Source organism: Gastrolobium bilobum, unplaced genomic scaffold (assembly GCF_033153095.1).
Source record: "Gastrolobium bilobum isolate Gb01-03AN ecotype WA unplaced genomic scaffold, APGP_CSIRO_Gbil_v1 utg23025, whole genome shotgun sequence".
NCBI classification, from domain to species: Eukaryota; Viridiplantae; Streptophyta; class Magnoliopsida; order Fabales; family Fabaceae; genus Gastrolobium; species Gastrolobium bilobum.
This window is the reverse complement of record NW_026895869.1, coordinates 64,954-80,232: the sequence shown is the minus strand read 5'-3', so window position 1 is coordinate 80,232 and position 15,279 is coordinate 64,954.

Sequence of the window (15,279 nt, the reverse complement as noted above, 5' to 3'; positions counted from 1 at the left end):
ACCCCATATGTCGCTATGAATTAAGGAAAATGGGGAAGAGTCATGGTGAACTTTAGAAGGATAATGAGCACGAGTATGCTTGGCAAGTTGACAAATATCACAAGAAAACAAACTTGGACTTTTATTAATAAATAAGTTTGGCAACAACTTCTGAAGATAAATAAAATTTGGATGGCCTAGCCTTCGATGCCACAGCATAACATCATTACATGAATCAAAAGGAAACATAGAGTTTTTTTCTACGAAAACAGCTTCATGAGTCACATCCTCCTCAAAGTAGTAAAGTCCACCATCCTCTCTAGCACTGCCAATCATCCTCTCCGAGTCCTGTTCCTGAAAAACACAACCATGTGGAAAGAATTTAGCAAAGCAATGCAACTCAGAGGTGAGCTTGCTAATGGAAATGAGATTACAAGTCAGAGAAGGAACATAAAGAACTGATGTCAAAGTAATCAGCTCAGAAAGTTTAATGGTTCCGTGTCCCGCAATCTGGGAAAAATTGCCATCGGCGATCTTGACCCGAGAAGGTTCAGAATATGGAGTGTATGAACAAAACAAGCCAAGATTACCTGTCATATGATCAGAGGCTCCAGAATCAAGGATCCAATGATTTTGACTATCAACATGGAAAGTTGTACCTTGCTGGACCACATGACTAGTGGCCTTAGGAGGTTGCTCGTGGTAATAAAAAGAGTGTTTTGAGGAAGCCATGAATAAAAAGAGAAGGGTTGACCGTTGATGAAAAATCAAGTTTTGTAAACTTTTGATCTGACCTCTGGAACAGGAAGGGGAGAAGCCGGCGAGAAGGTCTGTGCAAGTCGCGACGGAAAAAAAACGTCTGGAAGGCGGCGCGTGGTGGCGCGTGCAGCGGCTGACGGCGATGGGTCCAGCGGCGGTCGACTCGTCGGATCCTTCTGAGTCGAATGGTCACCTCACTTTTTTGATCGGAGGTCAGTAAACTAGGTTTCTGTGTTGGACAGATTCAAGGCGGTGTTTAGGAGGTGTTTGACGGTGATGGAAGTGTTTGGATGGTTATTTCAGATTTGAATTAGGGTAGGAACGAACCCGCTCTGATACCATATTGAAAAGAAGTTTTTGTATATTGATATTGAATAAATTACATGAGTGAGTATTTATACAAGAAAGAATCGCTAAGAATGACTAAGCGATGACTAATCAATCCTATCACAATCCTAATCACAATCAATTCTAATCAATCACAATTAATCCTAATCAATCATAATCAATCATAATCAATCCTAATTAATAGGAAATAAAAACGGAAACATGTTTGAATTCTAATTTTCTACAATATTTTTAAAAAAATATTAAGCTTTTGAAAAAAATATTTGACTTTTGATTTCTACTTTTTTAGAAACTAAAACTTTTAGCTTAAAAAAATAGATTTTTTAAAAATAAACATTCAAACCAACTTACGGTGAATTTTTTTTTTTTTTTAAATACAACTTTTGAAAAAAAAATCCATTCAAACGGGCCCATACTAAAAATATCTTAAGCCAAGTAGGGGTATTCGCGGTCTGGATTGGATCGGTTTTGGAAACAAAAACCATCTGATCCAATCCCTTCGGTTTGATCATGTAATTATCCATTCGGTTTGAATTTTTTTTCAAATCCGATCCAATTCAATTCAATTTTTTTCGGTTTGGATTGAATCGGTTTTCGGTTTTTTGAAAGGGATATGATCCGTTTACAAACTTTTTTTTGCAAATTACACTAAGTACGATCGGTCGTACACTGCATGATTAAAGTAGGACCGGTCGTACTTAGTGTAGTTTGTAAACAAAAAAGTTTGTAAATATAACCTGTCCCTATTTGAAAATCCTAAAATTTATTTCATGATTATTGTGCAAATAACAACTTTTGTGTATATTGGCTTTGTAATTTTTTTTTTAAATACAAAAGCATCAGATAATATTTGTTTTTTTGGACTATAAGATATGAAGATCTACATAGATGAAATTTTGTTGATAAAATGTGGCTAGGTTTTTTCTTGGGTTTAGTTGATGGATTAATGGGTCTTGGGTTTAGAAATTTCTGAACAATGATTGAGGAAAGACTCAAGTAGGTAGAGAAAATTAATATATTTGACCGATTTTCATCTACCGATCCAAAAACCGATCTAATCTAATTAAAATTTGCAGTTTTTATTCGATTTTCGATTTATTTGGTTATCAGTTTTTCAGTTCGGTTACCGCAGTTTAAATCGGTTGGTGAACTCCCCTAAAGCCAAGGTTGCTTAAAATTTATTAAAACATTAAATTGAACATTAATAGGCTCCTACTAAATTAATATAATATTATATAAATTGTCCATACTTACTCAAGTTTTTTCAAAGGAGTAGAAGGGTACTTTTAAATAGAAAGTGCACCTTAAAATGACCAAGTATTTTGGTATTATCTTCACATTGAGATTGAGTATGACTTTTATACAAAATAAAATTATGAATTATGTATTTTTTAAAAATGTATAAGTATAATATATATTTTTTCTTTTAAAAAAATATATGAACTGATATGTTATATTTTTATTGATGGAATATAAAGATAATGGTAATATATTAGATTTTTTCACCCTGTAGACATGAGGAGCGGGCCAGCTAGTTCCTTGCGCGAATTGATTAGACCACTGAGTTTTGATAATCTCTCTCTCCTCTTTACGTCGCCATTTAATTTGCCTATCTAGGAGGTCAAATGGCATAGCCCAAAAGCAGGTTACACATTATTCATCCTCCCATAGTCCCATTCTTCAAGAATGATGCTTGAGGCATTGGGAGCTTAACTAGATTATTTTATTTGCTGTAGTAAAAAAAAAAAAACCAAGTGAGGGCTAAGGCAATTAGGTAAATACATTTAAAAAAAACCCCTCAAAAATTGGGGTGAGCTAGGGACATAGGAGAGTGTGCCTCTGCAAACTAAAAATGAGTATATATAATGATAATAAAATAATTATTATTATATAAATGCAAAATAATACGTGTATATATAATACAAGTGGCATTGCATGCTTCTGAGTCGATAAGTGATGCTGATGCCTACGGAAATGAATTAAGAGAGGTGGATTTTCATTGATTGAAGTCAGGTAATCTAAAGCATGCGTAACCTAGTGATAAGATAGGGTGTAGAAACTAGAAACATCAAGCATGACTATATACAGCAAAAACAGCAAAATACCAAGCTTCAATCACGTCATCCATTTTATTGCCAATAATGCTTCTTGTTCATCATTTGAAAACAAATTTCTTCACATCATCGGTAGTTGGCAGAATCAGATCGTGTAGGGATTTAAAATGGGGTCAGATTAAATAAAATTAAAAAAAAAGTATACATCCATGAAGTAATGTAAGTATAAGTAAATATATGTACTATTATTTTTTTATTTTTATAGGTTTGGAGTAACTATTGTGTACTCAAAACCTACCAATTAATGAGAAGTTAGCTAATAATAGAGTGCCATTTATGTATTTAGATTAACTTTTTTCATTTTATTTTCAAAGATAAAAAACAAGTTATCAACTAATAACAGAGGGCCACTTTATGTATTTAAATTAACTTTTTTGGGTTATAAATTTCTCCTGTTACAATAAAAACTTATAACCCTCCAACTGAAATAAAAAAGTATATAGGACCTACCAATTTTTTTTAAAAAAAATTAATAGATAGATTTTTGTATTTGCATAAGAGTATGAGTTTTTTTGCAACATATAAACTCGTTCCCCAACTTTTTTATATATATTTGAATAAATATTCTTTTTAGTCTCTGACAATATCCACGGAGCCGTTTTCAGTCCCTAACAATAAAAAGGGACAAATTGGTCCCTGAAATAACAAAAAAGAGGCCACGTTCATCCTTCTGTTAACTTCCACCTAACGGCCCAACTAACGGTGCACAGTTGGCACGTTAGTTTGCTGTCGCGGCTTGGATGTGGGACACCGTGGAAGACGAGACGACGACGTTTTGGTCCCTGTCAAAACCACAAGGGCCATTTTGGTCCCTGTCAAAATGCACGAGGACATTTTTAGTCCGTGACAAAAAGCACGGGGCCCTTATTGGTCGTTAACCAGAGAAAAATAGGCACATGACTTCATTGTTTTTTTATGTAGTCCAATTTTGCAAAACATAAGTGCATTACATCAGAAACAGGAGTGCAATCTATTTGTTCATCACAATGTAATTAAACTAAATTTCATCACAAAGTAAAATACTCCTTCTTGGCATTTTATTTCAATGAAGTTTGTGTTTCTAACTGAAGTTTCGACCTTATTAACGATTATTTATTTCTTTTTCAATGCTAATTAAGCTTCCCACTTTGTTAAAAAGGATTCTTGGCTATTGCAAACAACTTTTACGATCCCTAGAATACTATGAACTGCTTTAATTCTCTTAGTCTGTATAAGACATAGCGTTATGCGATTTACGAACAATATCTTCAGTAGTGTAGCATTACAATTATACTATTTATTTTTCTATAAAAGATAATTGCATGATTGTTGATATTTAAATACAGAGAAAAATCAGAGAAGAAGCTAGGTAATGATTGTTGATAATTGCAATGCATGGCAGTTGACTGTACTGCAGCAGTTGGTAGTTCTCAGCCACATGAAGGCAACTTGAGAGGAAGCAGCCCACCTCCATCAAATCCACAACAGGCAAATGAGCTGTTGAGTAATGAAACAATGAATGCAGCAACCAGTGGCACACGAAGTAAATTATTGGCCTTCATGAGCACACCTGGTTTTAGGCCACCAAGGCCTGCTTCAAGAAAATGACCTGCTGCTGTATATGACCTGGGAGTAGTGCATGAGCCAACTCAGAAGGGTTTATTATTATGTGATTGACTTTTTTTGAAAATTCTGGCCATTATGTATTTAGAGGCCTTATTATGTAAATGTTTTTTTTTGTAAATTCTGGCCATATTGTATTAGAGGCCTTTCTTTTAATTCCTGACAGTTGGCTTTATTTTGTAATGCACTACTGTACATCTATGTCTTCAAATATAATGATACTCAAATCATGTTCTAGCTATTATGTTTCACAGGGTTGATGAATGTTTAAGTTTACTATTTTTGATGTTTTTTAACTAATATAGTTGTAGTTCTTGTACATCAATATCTTCTGGTTTAACAAATTGGACTGCATACAAATCTAATTTAATGTCATGTTCTTGTTTTGCAAAATTGGATTGCACTCATGTTTCTGATGCAATGCACTTCTGTTTTGCAAAATTGGACCGCATAGAAAAGTAATGAAGTCAGGTGCCTATTTTTCTCTGGTTAGGGACCAATAAGGGCCCCATGCTTTTTGTCAAGGACTAAAAATGTCCTCGTGCATTTTGACAGGGACCAAAATAGCCCTCGTGGTTTTGACAGGAACCAAAACGTCGTCGTCTCGTCTTCCACGGTGTCCCACATCCAAGCCGCGTCAGCAAACTAACGTGTCAACTGTGCATCGTTAGTTGGGCCGTTAGGTGAGAGTTAACAAAAGGATGAACGTGGCCTATTTTTTGTTATTTCAGGAACCAATTTGTCCTTTTTTTATTGCGAGGGACTGAAAATGACTTCGTGAATATTGCTAGAGAGTAAAAAAATATTTACTCTATATATTTTTGGTAAAGTTGAAAAGCAATTTATGAACAAAATCTGTGGTTGTTGAATGTATCAAGGATCGTTAATTTGGCTGCTACCTGTTGGAGAATGAAAACCTGATTGCTATCTTCGGGAAAGATTGATAAAGATTCGTAGTAGTTAAATGAGTTTAAATGATAGGAGCTGGTAGGGAACTGTGGCTTACCCGGCACATGGGTTAGGGCCTAGGGGACGTAGATTATCCAGAGATAACTCATCCTAATTTGTATTAACTTATTATCTATTTAATTATTATTGAATTAGTATTTTCTCTCTTTAAAAATATTTCAGCATTTTCTCATATTAGATAGATATTAAGTTTATAGTGAAATTTTTTTATAATAAGAATATCCCCTTCTAATTTTATTGAGTTTTATAATTTTAAAGAATTATATGATAATTGAAATCTTATGTTATAGAGGCAAAAAGTATGTGAGATCCATATGTTAAAAAAAAGAAAAATTTCAAAAAATCCCTATAAGATTTTAGAGAGTAAACATATATAGGTAATTACTCCAGTTAAGATCATATAACCATCTTATTACCTTCCTCTATGCTAGTTTGTCCCCTCCTCGTTTGGCTAGAAATTTTGGCTTAAGGCTTCCTTGACATATTTTTTGTTTTTTTTTTCAATTAAAAATTCAATTTTATTTTATGTGTCTTTTTTTTTTTTGGATAACTATTTTATGTGTCTTTGATAAGAAAGGGAAGGTTCTAGTTTCTATTTCTAAAAAGTTTACCCAAATATAATGATTTTAGAGAGTAAACATATATAAGTAATTATCCCAGTTAAGATCATGTGACCATCTTATTACCTTCCTCTATGCTAATTTGTCCCTTCCTCGTTTGACAAGAAATTTTGGCTTAAAACTTCCTTGACATATTTTTTAGTTTTTATTTTCAATTAATTTATCGATTATTCTGTTAATTTAATTCGAATATTATCAAATTCATATTTATATTAAAGACAACAGACCTTTAATTAAGAATAACAAGTTCCTTATGTTTGAACCTAAAATTTGTGGATGACAACTGTTTTATTTTTGGATGAGTACGCCATTGAACCAATAATTTCGTTGCAAGCGGATTTATGCTGATTGTGTTTTTATTAGAAATTTGTAACGAAATTTTGTTCTGTTGAAATATTCAATGTTAAAAATTTCAGCGGAGATTTTTTTATTGAAATTTGTAAATTATTTAATCGAATGTGTTTTTATTAGAAATTTGCAATGAAATTTTTTAGTTGAAATATGCAACAAAAATTTTTTTCGTTGAAAATTTCAACAGGATTTGCAAAAGAATTTAAAATTTTGATGCAAATTTTTACGGAAAAAATTTCATTACAAATTTCGACAGAAAATAATCCGTCCTAAATGTTTACGAAATTGATTTTTCGTAAAAATTTTCTACAAAATTATTTTTGCGTTGAAAATTTTAATCACTTTTTTCAATAGGATGCTGTTTGTCGATAAATTCATTCTCTATTTTCAATGAAAATATTTTCCGTCTTTATTTTTTACGGAATTGAATTTTCGTCAAAAATTCTATCACTATTTACAATAGAATATTTTCTATTAGTAAATTCCGTCAATAATTAAAATTTGTTTAATAGTGCGTAACTGCTTGGAGTTTCCTGGACATTAGACACATGGACTGTATAGTATGCCTACGTTGGAAAATACATGCACGCCATATAATACATCATTTTCTTTTATTGTTTTCTCTTTTAAAACAATAGAAATGCTATTCTCATTTTACATTAGAGTAATTTTCAAAAAAAAAAAAAAAAAGTAGTTCTTTCATGATACAAAAAGAAGTCACGTGGGGCCAGTGGCGGAGCCAGGATTGGAGGGGAGGGGAGGCGAAAATTAATTTTTTATCGTACATAATATTAGTATTTTTGTATCTATTGACCTCGTAGGAACTCATTTAGATATATTCATACCAAAATATTAACATTTAACAACATTTGAAACACTGAAAAAATGTACTATTGGTCGGGTCCAACAGATATAAAAAGTAGTTTAAAAAGAAATAATTAAAAAAAAGAGTGTCTTAACTAAAACAATGCTTTTAGCTACATTTAAAAATAAAATAAAATAAAAGACGACAATCAAGTTGTCCCAAAAAATGAATCTTTTAAGTTAGAGCAAACTCATTTACTTTATATGAAACCACTACATAAAGAAAAACACAACCATGCAAATGAAAAGAGAGCAAAATGGTGGCAAAAAGGTCAAAGCTTTTATTAACCAAAATATAGCATATGAAAATAAAAAAGAAAATGCAAAAAAAGTTACACATAACACATACGCATTAGGTGAACTAGAGGTAAATTTCTTCTTAGATCTCAAATCAGAACTTTTAAAAGAAGCACATTTAACTGTAACAGTACTATGTTTAGCCTTCAACTGCGTTATTTTTTTGTTCAATTTTTTTGGGTGGGGGGAGGGGGGCGGCCGCCCACCGTAGCCTCCCCCTGTCTCCGCCCCTGCGTGGAGCCCATCATTAAAGGATAAAAAAAATGGATAATTTTTTTGAAATGAGATAATATGAGATAATTATCTGATATAAAAAATGAAAATATTGTTTTGCCACACAATTAGTAAGACATCACAAAATGTCTAGCTAAGATATAATTAAAGAAAAATAATAATCTAAGGGCATCGATCCACGCGCATAAAAAAACAAGCTCAAAGGGGTGCCTGTGCAATTTGGAAGGTATGTCTATTACCTTTCGTTCTTGGTAATGATAAAGAAAAGGGTCACAATTTTTTTAAGTATTAATCTTACATTTTTTTAATCCCTTTGATGTCATCCGATCTCATCTCATCGATATCTGTTTTCATATTCTCTCTGTTCCCGCTGCTTTCGGCTCCATTTGCTAGACTTTTTACCAATGAGAAGGTTTGAATCTGCTATTTTTTGTCTCTTTAATTATATGAATTAAGAAGCAAGTGATTAGAAGGATTTCATAAATCAATTAAAGAAAATTGTGGGTTATTGAAAATTTCATGCTATGCAGCTCTGTAATGTTACTGTAAATTTAATGTAGATTATAGATTACACTAGGGCGTTTGGTAGAGAAATTTTTTTTCTTTTATCATAGAAATATAATTACTAGGCATATGGTGTGAAAGTGATTTTGGTTGAAAAATGTAAAAAAAATTATTTGGTAGGTAAAAATATTACCAGAAAAATTAAGTTGAAAAAACATTTTCAACAGTGCACACAGTAACAATTTAGTCAACAATTTCATGCTCAAATTTTTTCCCCCCATCAAACCCAAAATACTACCATCAACATGGGTTTCTGAAACAGTGTTTTCAAAGAAATTTTGCAAACAAAATGAGATGGATAGGTAATTCTCCTATCTAAATTTTATTAAATCTCCTGCCAAACACAGTGAAATAGAAAACCCACTCCAAGTTGCAAAGAAAGCAAAAGCTCCTACCAAACACCCCTAACTTGTTATGCTACGGTAATTTGAGTTTAATTGGGAAGATTTGTTTGTTTTTTTCCCACCTAGGCTTTCAGGGGTGTTTGGTTCAAGTTTTTGGAGAGGATTACCGGTAATCCTTATTTGGTAAATGTAATTACCACGTTTGGTAGAAGGAATAAATTACGATTCCCGGATATCCAAGGATTACCGGTAATTTGATTTATAAAGAAAAGTCACTATTCAGATTACCAAAAATAATATGGTAATTCGGAATACCAATCAGAATACCAAGTAAAGGGAAAGCACAACAATAAATTTTGAGACAAAAATATCCCAATACACATAAAAATCTAGACCCAATCTATCAATTTCAAAAGTAAAAATAGTTTGAGGTTATTTTTGTAAAATAACCTCATATTCCAAGTCATATTTCGTTCTAAACCAAATATGGAATCAGTAATTTTTACCCAATATTCCCGGTAATATTTTGGCGAATCAAACACATCTTTCGTAAGATTCCAAGTAAACTCAATTTCTACTGAATTTCCATTAATCATGATTCCCGTCACCAAAAAATTTCTCTTGTACCAAACACATCCTCAAAGCAATTTCATGTTTCTCCACCGAAAATGCGATTATCTTTTCACTAATCTATTGGACAACATGCACAAAGAACATTCATATATATTTTTATGCATGTCACGTTCTACTACTGTATATTGTTCTGCAACACTACACTCCTCAACAAGTGGTTTTGATATAGACACGTGCCCTTTAACTGCTTTCCATTTGCTTTTTGGGGTTTCAAACCTAACTTTTAATTTTAAATAGTAGGACATTTTGTTATTATATTGCAGTTTAAGCGTTATGTGTGTTCAATTTGATCAATTAATTAATTGATAGTTTATTGTTTTTCATATTATAGGAGATAAATTTATTTTATTATATACACATAAAAATATATGAAACTCATATTTTTTTCTTTGCCTGTCTTATTTTCACACGAGTCAATATAAATTTAACATATTTTTATGTGTTTGTAAGAAATAAAAATTATCTCTTATAATACGAAAAATTTAAATCCTATTAATTAATTATTTAATTAAATTTAGTTATTATTTGTTAGGTGCTTAAACAATATTCAAATAAAGAGTTGGATTTAGAGCTGTACTCATGACATCCATTAGCTAATGCCATTTATTATTTTTGAAACGACCCAAAACCCTAGGTAAAGAAATGCTTGTTTGGAGATCGAGCAGAGTTTTGACTATTATATACGTGTACTGTTTATGCAACAAGAAAATGAGAGGACAAGTTATTCAAGAAAAATGTTGTTAAAACCTAGACGAATTCTTAATTATACTCCTAAAAAGGATTATCATGCCATTGTTTTCTATAGTCTAAATCACATCATTACTCACCGATCCCCTTAGGTAAGTTATCACAAAGTAATGCTTTGAAGCAGCAAAAAGCCAAGTTTGTTTATTCTAGCTTAAAGCACGAAAATGGGAAAGTGTAAGTAGCACTTTTTTGGGACAAAGCCTCACATAAGCACAGATCAAACCAGAGCCCAAATTTGTTTGGGCTCTGTGTAATATGATAGATAAAAGATTTTCATGCATTAATTATATTTTTTATGAGCTTTCTACTAAAGATATTTTTTGCTAGCAAAAGCCTCATATGAAAATATAAATAAGTAACAAGGACTCATTTCCTCTTTTGATTGCTTATCAATTGTTTGGTAAGACAATTACGTGTTTCTATGAAATTAATCCTTATTGGAGTGTTGGTTTTATGTTAAGTGAAGTCAGTAAGACATGCAATTAGTTAGTAAGTAATTGTATAACTAGAGATGATTATCACTTGTAACCTTGAAGGGTGAAGAAGGTGTCTTATTTGTACCTGTAGCCTGTAGGTATTGCAATTGTTAGTCGTTATTAGGTGTAACCGAAACAATAGGAACTTAAGAGTAAGGACATTCAACTTAAATAGAAAATATGTGTACTAAGATGCATTAATGAATAAAATAACTCTTATTAGTCTCTTTTCCTTCGTAAATTTTTCTCCTCTCTTTCTTGACATCCGCATTCCTATCATTGGTGCTCTCATCTTGTAATATCATATTGCATTCTTTTTGTTTCTCATGTTCATTTTTATTTTCTAGAAACAAAACATGACCATTGGTCAACATGGAAGTGCAAGAGAAACTTGCAAGAATGAATTTCCAGGAGCTCTTATCCTTAGTCAAGGAGCATGTGTAGCAAGTACTGTCCACTTTGCGTTCAGTGCAGGTTTGTCCCCTGCATGTTTGACACAGAGAAGCCCCTTCCAAATCTCATAACCATTGTTTTTTATGATACAAGAAATTATGATTTTTCTCAACAAAACTGACCCAAAAATGTTCAAAACCCATATTTTGATTCTTCTTTTCAAGATTCAACCAAAGTATTTCAGTGGCAAAGAACAAAGTCTTTCAAGACGGTATGTAATTATCCTCGTAAATCAAGTGGTGCAAAAGCTTTTGGGAAGTAGCTTAAAACACAGGTCTCACACAAGTCTGCACCAATCATGCATTGGTGGTGTGCAACATTGTTATGTGGTCTTACAATTGTTACTCTTCGTGGAATTAAGAAATACCAAAATAGGTTATGAGTTTCTTATCAAGAAACTCCCTTTGGAATTGTTCATGACTTCAACATTGATCCTATTGGGATCTAGGATGATCTCGTGCTCTCTTACCAAAACTACTTAAAAATTAAAGTTAAAAATAAAATAAAATTATTTGTCGATCATATAATTTTTTTGGCTTAAAAGCTATTTTAAAGTTAAGTTATAAATAAGTTATTTGGTAAAATATTTTATATAACTTTCAATTTTAATTAAAATGATCGTAAAGGTATATAAATTAATAGCAAATCTCTTTATTATTAAGGAAACTTAATATAAACACAAATATTTTTTTGAGAAAAATAAATTCAAAAATAAAATGAATATGTTTTTTTAATAATATATTAATTTATAAATATCAATTTATTATTTATCATACTTATTTATATACATAAATATTATTAATTTTTTTTTCATATATCAATATATTGAAAAAATAATTTTTTTTAATAGCTGGAGCATGGTACCTATGTGGCTTGCACTGGAAGCTTTTCATAAAAGGTTAATTTTAATTTTTTTTCATTAAAAAAATAAGATGCTTTTGTTTAAAGAGCTTTTATAAATTTAGTTTACTTCTCTTTTTAAGAAGAAACGAAACTGCTTACAAAAAAAGAAAGAAAGAAACTAAGCCAAAAAAATACTTATTAATACTACGGAAGCTTACAGATATTTAAGTCTCGCCTTTAATTAATTCTTTTATCTCCTTTCTCTATTTTTTCCCCCTCGTATTGCATGATTGCATCAATGGCCTCTCTCTATATATGTATTTTGTCCGTCTCTCTCGCTATATAATATACAGCTCAGAAATTTTATTATTTTTTTTTTAGAAAAAAATATTTCTGAGCTATATATTATGAGAAATGCTTTTTTATGTAACATGATAAAGTTTTTCTTATATTAAATATTCATCGGAGTTCAAGTTAGCATTTTTTTTAATTGTGAGACCCATCTGATTACGTCTACATGAGAAAAACATTGTCCTGAAATTTTTTGGAATATGTTCACAGGGCTCATTCAGCACAAGATTCGCTGAAGAAATTTTTTGGAGATTGTGGCCTATTCAGGTTTCTAATCAAAGGAATAAGTGTGTACTTTCAATTGACTCAATCCTTTGTTGAGACTTGAGATTGCAACTGATGCCCCTGATCCTCCAACTTACATTCAGCCACATCCAACTTATGCTTCTATACCCCTTTGCTTTTCAGATTTATCTTCAACCCAAGATTTGTCCCTTTTGGAATAACATTTAGCAAACATCTTCACAGAATGTGTCCCGCTAGAAACTTTCTCTTGCATTTTTCATAGCTTTAATGAGAAATTTCACAAGATTTTGTTCATAGAATTAACTCCATGCAAGGACTAGTGTACCAACGTTAAGAGAAAATTGAGGCTGTCTTATTACTTGACTAACAAAATCCTGAACCATGTATACAATTTCCTTTCTTAATTCTGAAGAAGTCTATTATTAATAGTCAGCTTTCATGACTTTTCAGATTTTCATTTTAGGAAAAATCACTCTTCTGTTACATGAGAAATATTTTCTCATATTGTGATCATTCGATTTGAGTGCAAAGCTTTTTTTTTAATAAGTATGTGACTCATCACTAGTTGAGTCACAACATGAGAAAATAATTCTTATGCAACATGAGAAAATCAAAATCCTTCATTTTATGCATTCAAATGTTAAACCTTCTGTTTAGCCTTATATTTGGTAAGGAGAGGATATTTCATATCCTACAGTTTAGCCTACTCTTTATTATTGTTAGGATATCATCATGTATTTATATATACTTATACTTCTCTGTTAAGTGACAACAAGAAATTCTTTCAATTCAAACCATATGGAATTCAGAGCCATGTAAGTTTCACAGCCTTTTTTTCTTTGGTCCCCATGTCCACCTAGCTGCAAGTCATCAACTCCATTACAGATGAACTCGCTATTATGAACAATCCTCTTATTGACTCATGAGTACAGTGAGCTATCTGCAGCACTTTGAAGCAGGGAAACACCCATTGACTTTGCTGAACTCCATGAAAAGTTCATAGACTTCGACATTATTCTCAAACTTGACACACCCAATGTCACAGATCCACTTCTTGCTACTGCTAATGTAGCCACTCGATTCAAAGGAGCACCAAAACCCAAGTTCTCTTCCAACAATTCGTCTTCTCCTACCTTATTCCATCACCAATATGGAAGGATGACTTGTATTGTGAAAAGAATTGTTCACTAAAGTAAGAAATGCTTCAAAATAATTGGATATTCACCCCACACCAACTCCAAACCTACTACTAGCATGGCCACTAGTGCTCTTCCCATGCAAAGCAACAGTGGGCTCATGGATACAGAATCCTCGCATCATCTCACACATGATCTACTACATCTCACTCCAATACTATTTGGGAGGGGTTTAAAGCCTTAATCCTGAACTCGTCCCGAACAGGATTGCCTCCCGTGGAGGATACCTGTGATTTATCCAAAAATAAAATAAAAAAATCCTTATACAGATCAACTAATGGTTGGCGATGGGTTAGGTTTGAATACCACTTGTTATGGATATGAATATTATATCCCAACTACCTACCTACCTAGGAATCTATTAAGAGATAGAGTCACCAGCATCTCAACAAGGCCCAAGCCTATTGCAATTGGGCACAAGATAAGGATCACATCCCAACAGAAAGGGAGTTGAATCCTATTGCAATTGGGGGAGCTCATAAGGCCCAAGCCTAAGAAGGTAATCCTTATAAATAAGAGCCTAAGGACCCCAGGTAAACACTTTTAACCTATTTACTGATACTGCCCACACTGTGCACACACCCACCCCTTGGCTATAAGCCTATTGCTTGTGTGCAGTGATTGGAACCTCGGCAATAAGCCTAGTATACACCTGATATACACTATCTCTGAGCGCATACCTCACGGTATAGCAATATGGTCAATCCAGGACCGAACACCACTCATACTGGTAATGCTGCCTTACCTCTTCTAAACCACTTCATCTTTCTCAAGTTGAATGTTTTTCAAATATTCATTCCAAGTTATGCAAGACTAATAATTGTTCTGTTGAATATTTCCCATCCTTTTTAGTTGTGGAAGACTTCAGAAAGAGCCAAGCAATTCTCCAAGGTCCACTTAAACAAGATGTCCATAATCTACCCATTGCATTGACATCCCCACTTTCCTCATCAAATGTCGACTTTACCACCAGCATCCCTACCTTTACAACATGGCACCATAACCTAGGTCACTGTTCTCTTAGAATCATGTAGTGTTGGCAGCCAGCCATCATTTTCCCATCAAAATTCGAACCTACACAAATTGCACTTTGTGCAAGTGTTCTAAGAGCCACAAGCTCCCTTTCTTGCACCGTCATCTCTCCAATAAATGGCCATTAGAGCTTATCTATACGTATGTTTGGGGTCCTGCACCATTTCGGTCTATAGGTGGTTTTCTTTACCATGTCAATTCTGTTGATCATTTCACAAAATATGTATGGGCTATATCTTATGAAAAATAAGTTAGAT